This window comes from Salmo trutta, unplaced genomic scaffold (genome assembly GCF_901001165.1).
Source record: "Salmo trutta unplaced genomic scaffold, fSalTru1.1, whole genome shotgun sequence".
In the NCBI taxonomy this organism is placed as follows: domain Eukaryota; kingdom Metazoa; phylum Chordata; class Actinopteri; order Salmoniformes; family Salmonidae; genus Salmo; species Salmo trutta.
Window position 1 is genome coordinate 2282022 of NW_021822962.1, and position 6000 is coordinate 2288021.

The window sequence follows — 6000 nt, forward strand, 5'->3', positions numbered from 1 at the left end:
TTTGGGGTAGAGACAGTATTAGGAGGGTATTTAAATGGTTTGGGGCAGATACAGTATTAGGAGGGTATTTAAAGGGTTTGGGGCAGATACAGTATTAGGAGGGTATTTAAAGGGTTTGGGGCAGATACAGTATTAGGAGGGTATTTAAAGGGTTTGGGGCAGATACAGTATTAGGAGGGTATTTAAATGGTTTGGGGCAGATACAGTATTAGGAGGGTATTTAAAGGGTTTGGGGCAGAGACAGTATTAGGAGGGTATTTAAAGGGTTTGGAGCAGATACAGTATTAGGAGGGTATTTAAAGGGTTTGGGGTAGAGACAGTATTAGGAGGGTATTTAAATGGTTTGGGGCAGATACAGTATTAGGAGGGTATTTAAATGGTTTGGAGCAGATACAGTATTAGGAGGGTATTTAAAGGGTTTGGGGCAGATACAGTATTAGGAGGGTATTTAAAGGGTTTGGGGCAGATACAGTATTAGGAGGGTATTTAAAGGGTTTGGGGCAGATACAGTATTAGGAGGGTATTTAAAGGGTTTGGGGCAGATACAGTATTAGGAGGGTATTTAAAGGGTTTGGGGCAGAGACAGTATTAGGTAAAAGTCTTCACCCAAACTATTTTTAAAGATATGCTTTCCCTTTCCTTAAGATTCCTGCTCCCTCCCTCCAGTCCCTCCCTCCAGGACTTCTGCTCACTCTGTTCTCAGCTGAAATCTGTTCATGATTTCTCTCTGTCTTTACTCCGTGCTCTAAGTGAGAGCAGGCCTGCGTCTCTCTCTAGCAGGGCCCGGGACAGGCAGCGTTCCATGATTTCTCTCTGTCTTTACTCCGTGCTCTAAGTGAGAGCAGGCCTGCGTCTCTCTCTAGCAGGGCCCGGGGCAGGCAGCGTTCCATGCCGTCATGCACACCAGACGCTCCAGCTTAACTGCGGTCTGGAGAACACAAGCATGGGGCTGCGGAATGCACATTAACTCAGAGTGGGATGGGGCTGAGGGGGGGAGGGTGGGGGTGGAGGTGAGGGAGGGACCCGATACCCTATTTAGTGCACTTCTTTTGTCCAGATCCCTGTGGGTCCCATTTGCCATTTAGGGTGCCATTTGGGATGCATGTTAGAGGCTCTCTGCCAGAAATGCTCCATACGCACAAAAAGCTAATTTCTCTAAATGTTTTGGCACAAATTTGTTTACATCCCTGATAGTAAGCACTTCCTCTTTGCCAAGATAATCTATCCACCTGACAAGTGTGGAATGTCAAGAAGCTGATTAAACAGCATGACCATTACACAGGTGCACCTTGTGCTGGGGACAATAAAAGGCCACTCTCAAATGTTCTGTTTTGTCACACAACACAATGTCACAGATGTCTCAAGTTTTGAAAGAGCGTGCAATTGGCACGCTAACTGCAGGAATGTCCACCAGAGCTGTTGCCAGAGAATAGAATGTTAATTTCTCCAACGTGGTTAAACGTGGTTTAAGAGAACAACCGCAGACTACATGTCCATGCATTGTGTAGGTGAGTGGTTTGCTGTTGTGAACAGTGCCCCATTGTGGCGGTGGGGTTAAAGTACGGGCAGGCATAAGCTACGGACAACGAACACAATTGCATTTTATTGATGGCAATTTGAATGCATAGAGATACCGTGACGAGATCATGAGGCCCATTGTCGTGCCATGTTTCAGCATGATAACGCACGGCCCCATGTCGCAAGGATCTGTACACTATTCCTGGAAGCTGAAGATTTCCCTGTTTTTTCATGTCCTATATACTCACCAGACATGTCACCCATTGAGCATGTTTGGGATGCTCTGGATCGATGTGTACGACAACATGTTCCAGTTCCCGCCAATATCCAGCAACTTTGCACAGCCATTGTAGAGGAGTGGGACAACATTCCACAGGCCACAATCAACAGCCTGATACACTATGCGAAGGAGATGTTTCGTGCTGCATGAGGCAAAAATGGTGGTCACACCAGATACTGGCTGGTTTTCTGATCCATGCCCCTATCTTTTTTTTTAATGGTATCTGGGACCAACAGATCAGTGGCGGCTCCTCAGAGGAGGAAGGGGAGGACCATCCTCAGTAAATTTCATAAAAATAAAAATGTTAAGACATTGAAAAAGTTTACCTTTTTAGATAAAACTACACTAAATATATTCACGTCACCAAATAATTGATTAAAACACTGTTTGCAATGAAGGTCTACAGTAGCCTCAACAGCATTCTGTAGGGTAGCACCATGGTGTAGCCGGAGGACAGCTAGCTTCCGTCCTCCTCTTGGTACATTGACTTCAATACAAAACCTAGAAGGCTCTTGATTCCCACCCCCTTCCATGGATTTACACAGTAATTATGACAACTTTCAGAGGTCGTCCTCCAACCTACCAGAGCTCTTGCAGCATGAACTGACATGTCCACCCAATCAAAGGATCAGAGAATTAATCTAGAGCTAGCTAGCACTGCAGTGCATAAAATGTGGTGAGTAGTTGACTCAAAGAGAGAAAGAAAATAGTTGAACAGTTGTCAACAAATTAATTTATTCAAAAATGAAGGAGAAGCAAGAGAGCGTGTGTCATTCTTTTTCACTTTCAGTTTCACTTACTTAGCAAATGCAGATGGCTAGTTTAGCCTATTCAAAACACCCTGCTCGAACAGAGGGATGCCATGTTAGCTAGCTGACCATGACTACCCAACACATCTCTTCCAAGTCAAGGTAAGCTTTTAGTTGTATTAAGTTATTGCCACTGGACGGCGGTGTAACTGCTTACTGACTATACACCCTAACGTTACTACATGATTGTAGCGGGTTTACTAAGGCATTAGTTCTATTAGCTGTTGACTAGGACATTACTTTAGCTAATACGATGTAGGCTGTGTGTGGCGGTTATGACACGGTTTGGTTTAGAAAGGTTTTTTCGCCTGGTCACACAAACGAAGGGAAAAGTTTGAGGGAATACGTGGCTGCTCTGACACTGAACTGTGTTTATGCGTGATCAGTAGTGTATTCATTCCGCCTCTTCTGTTGAAAAACGTTTCTTAAAGGAAAGCAAACGAAACAGGGATACAAATTCCATGAATTTGTCCAATAGAAACTCTCGTTTGCAACTGTTGGACTAATGACTACACCCTAGATCAGCTAGATGCAGGCAAGTGTGTGCAAGGCAGTATTTAATGTGTCACTGTCTTACATTTTTATCTCGACCTGTGTGCACCTACGTTGGAAACTTTCATTCATTGGCTAGGTTGTAGCAACCTCATGATGGGTATAGAGAACATTTGACTATCCTGTAGTAGCCTAAACCTATCGACGTTACATTGAACTGGGCGAATGGAAGATAAATGACAGTCATCCAATATGCTGTAATAGAAATAAGGTCATGCTCATGAAAAGAAAAGTGCTCCCTCATAGTGCACTGACCGCCACTGTAACAGATGCATATCTGTATTCCCAGTCATGTGAAAGCCATAGATTGGCACCTAATGAACTGATTTCATCATATGAACTGTAACTAAGTAAAATATTAGAAATGGTTGCATGTGGCATTTATATTTTTGTTCAGCATACACATTTCAAATCAGTAAACAGGGCATCTACATCTTGTCAAAAGTAGTGCACTAAATAGGGAACAGGGTGCCATTTGGGATGTAGCCAGCATCCTGTATTGAAGGGGTAAGTACATAAACAGTGGAAACGGGGATTGGGTGGTATGCAGGTACTTCTCATTTGGTTCTGGGTAAACTCTCTAGAAATGTTTCAATAGTGTGCAAGGTGAAAATGGAATACACATTTTTACAAAAACTTTATTTTTCTTTTAAAATGTTTGTACACCCAGTATGACAATGTGCTTGCACAGTACTTACAGTAGAGTTGGGGTGAAACTCATTTTGTACATACCAAAAAAAATAAAAATAAACATCTGTCTCATAACACAAACAGAAAAATGCTGCAACCCCCACCACCAAAATAAAAAAAATCAAACAAGAGAGGCTGTGAATGGGTGGAATCCTGGCTTTAGCTTACAGAGGAAGGGGGTGTTGAGTTGAGCTGCTGGAGCAGACAGGGGAAGTCACTTCGACCCTCCCCCTTCATTCACCTGTGTTTGGTATACTTATAACCTGGCAATAGCTCGGTGTATCACGGACCAACAGTCCATCCTTTTACAAAGACTCTGCTTACCTAAACATGCTCAAACTATTTCTCAATATATTCACATATGAAGCACTATAATACATGTGTGTGTTTGAACATGGTTTTAATGCAATTTAAATGGTGGTGTGAGTTACCCAAATGATCAACGACCCGGTAACCCTGACGACAGGACACAAACCTTGTTACCCCGGAGACTAAGGAGTAAAACAGCTTGTGTAGCAACAAGACGACAACACATTCTGTGATGCCCGTCTAAAGGAATTATAATAGTAAAAAAAGAGAAAGACAAGGTGAAATAGAGTTAAAATTACAACGCTACACCCCATTGTGGGGGGGGGGGGTAGTTGAAACAGAACGAGGTACAGACTGACTGACACACAAGCATCATGTGTGTCTGATAGCATCCAAATCCTGTTCACTTCATAGTACAAGTTCATTAAAGACAAAAACATTGATCAGTTTCCCCATCCCCTGCTGTTCCTTATTCACCACTAAGTCCTCTTGAAGGCCCTGTCTGTCTGTCTGTCTGTCTGTCTGTCTGTCTGTCTGTCTGTCTGTCTGTCTGTCTGTCTGTCTGTCTGTCTGTCTGTCTGTCTGTCTGTCTGTCTGTCTGTCTGTCTGTCTGTCTGTCTGTCTGTCTGTCTGTCTGTCTGTCTAACCCACTACTTGATACAGTCAGACGAGTAGGCGGACTGAAGAGAACAAGCTCCATAATAAAGTTCATTCTTCAATTTTTGTAAAAAATAAAATAAAAATATTTACTCAGGGAGGGAGCATTGGAACATGGACTATGTCCCAAATGAACACTATTCCCTACATAGAGCTCTCGTCTAAAGTAGTGCACGCTAGGATTCCCCTATGGGCCCTGGTCTAAAGTAGTGCTCTATATAGGAAATAGGGTGCTATTTGGTAAGCAGCCATGGAGGAATTCAGTCAGAACGATAGAACCGAACCCAGCCTCCACCCCAACAAAACCCAGCCTCCATCCCAACCGAACCCAGCCTCCATCCGAACCGAACCCAGCCTCCATCCGAACCGAACCCAGCCTCCATCCAAACCGAACCCAGCCTCCATCCAAACCGAACCCAGCCTCCATCCGAACCGAACCCAGCCTCCATCCGAACCGAACCCAGCCTCCATCCGAACCGAACCCAGCCTCCATCTGAACCGAACCCAGCCTCCATCCGAACCGAACCCAGCCTCCATCAAGCATTCATATAACAGAGGCTCCGGAGGATTGTGGTCTGAAGGCAGGGAGGGCTTGGAGAGTAGAAAGCTTGGACTATCACAGCCCAGCTAAAAGCAGCACCAGATACCCTAGTCAAGTCAATGGCTGGCTTGGGGGGTGTGGCAGGCGGGCGCACCAGAGGAAAGCCAGTCATATGGAAAAACAGAGATTTTGTCTTTCTTTACACTGTTCCATTTTGACCAGTTAATTACCACTGCTGGACTTCATACAGCAACATCCCAACAGTGGAAAAACATTGAAGAGTCATTTAAAATGATGTTATGTCCGAGTCTTTCATGAATCCTTTTCAGACAAGGGAGGAAGAGTTCTGAAGAGAATATGTAAATAAGATTTGAAAACATTGTTAGTTAGGTAAGAAAGTTAAACTGGAAAAAATGTAGAAAGCTAACATGATAGTGACACTATAGGTTAATGTAGCACCCCTCTCTGGGTCTGAGTGCCAAACAGCACCCTATTCCCTACATAGGGCACATAGAGAATAGGGTGCTAGTTGAGACGCAGCCTAGGTGTCGCACACTTCTCTGTGGACACTTCACCTGGAGCCTCCGCCCCTTGGGAGACACCTCCCTCCTCGTCATGATTCTCGCCCCCCTCCCACTAGTCCC

At 44.3% G+C, this 6000-nt stretch overlaps 1 protein-coding gene across 1 annotated transcript in view; it reads right to left on the reverse strand.

Annotated features, from left to right (window-relative positions):
• Window positions 1–4232: 4232 nt before the first annotated feature.
• The window catches only part of LOC115187660 (histone-lysine N-methyltransferase SETD2), a 47975-nt gene continuing 46207 nt past the window's right edge, over window positions 4233–6000 (reverse strand). The window contains exon 23 of the mRNA XM_029746629.1: window positions 4233–6000. This exon is cut by the window's right edge and continues 433 nt beyond it. The gene's annotated coding sequence lies outside the window, so the exon portion shown is untranslated.